Raw genomic sequence first — 955 nt, 5'->3', positions numbered from 1 at the left:
ATCTTCCAGAACGCTGAAAACATTCGAAAAAAAGCTTCAACTTTATTGCTATTAGAAAAACCTTTAAGCTATACCAACATGTGCTGAGATTATCAACACTAAGACAGATGATTTAAATGTGACAAAAAGGGTGCCATAAAAAGGTAAGACACTGATGACAAAAGAAAAACAGAAAACATTGTGATGTGCAGAGTAAACTATATTGTTTTTAATACAAAGGCATGCTGTGTTTGCCTTTATGCATACAGACATAAAAACATTACAAGATGCACTAGACTTAAATGCCACTTACTGAAGTCTGACTCTGATGGAAAGACTCTGAAGAAGGGATGAGGGTCACAATGCAGACTCCTCAGCTCCGCCATGATACGTTTGTCCTTCTCGCGAAAATAATCCCGTGGTTTTAACTCGGATATCCTCTTTTTCAGAGTGCTGCTTAGAAATATTATTAATGCTTCAAATGAACAATTAAAAATTTCAACAATTTCTAGTTTATTATGACTTCTATCACTCACCACTCTGTCACTGTCACTTTGCTGTTTAACTGGCTTGGCATGGACGTCTCTGGAGATTCGTCATACCCGTGAGTAGCGAAGATTGTTTTCAAGATATCCTATGAAATGACAGAGCGAGCACATGAAGACAATGTACGAAGTTTTCACATCAGTTCCAACAGGATGGTGGACAATGATCTACAACAACTAACCTCACTGATGGAAGACGGGTCAAGTTTTTCTTTCAGTGTCCTCTGCTCCAAAGAGAGAACAGTCTCAATCTCAAAGAGCCTCAGACCCTCTTTGGTTGTCTTTGGTTTGAAACAGCAACCACCTGAACACAATATGGATGAGTGGTGGAGAGGTCAACACGCATCTGAATAACCGCACAACCAAAGAAGCTGTGTTGAAATCTGGTGTCAAATACACTTTTTTTTTTTTTTTTTAAGAAAAAAATGATT

The 955-nt window shown here is 38.1% G+C and overlaps 1 long non-coding RNA gene across 1 annotated transcript; it reads right to left on the bottom strand.

Annotated features, from left to right (window-relative positions):
• LOC113745394 (uncharacterized) lies at positions 1–862 on the bottom strand. The gene is made up of 4 exons (XR_003462128.1): positions 707–862; positions 516–613; positions 293–432; positions 1–13 (listed from the first exon to the last, which is right to left on the bottom strand). It is a non-coding gene; the product is annotated as an uncharacterized LOC113745394 (long non-coding RNA).
• Between the last annotated feature and the right edge of the window lie 93 nt (positions 863–955).

Source organism: Larimichthys crocea, unplaced genomic scaffold, assembly GCF_000972845.2.
Source record: "Larimichthys crocea isolate SSNF unplaced genomic scaffold, L_crocea_2.0 scaffold72224, whole genome shotgun sequence".
Taxonomy (NCBI): domain Eukaryota; kingdom Metazoa; phylum Chordata; class Actinopteri; family Sciaenidae; genus Larimichthys; species Larimichthys crocea.
This window is presented reverse-complemented; position numbering and strand designations above follow the sequence as displayed.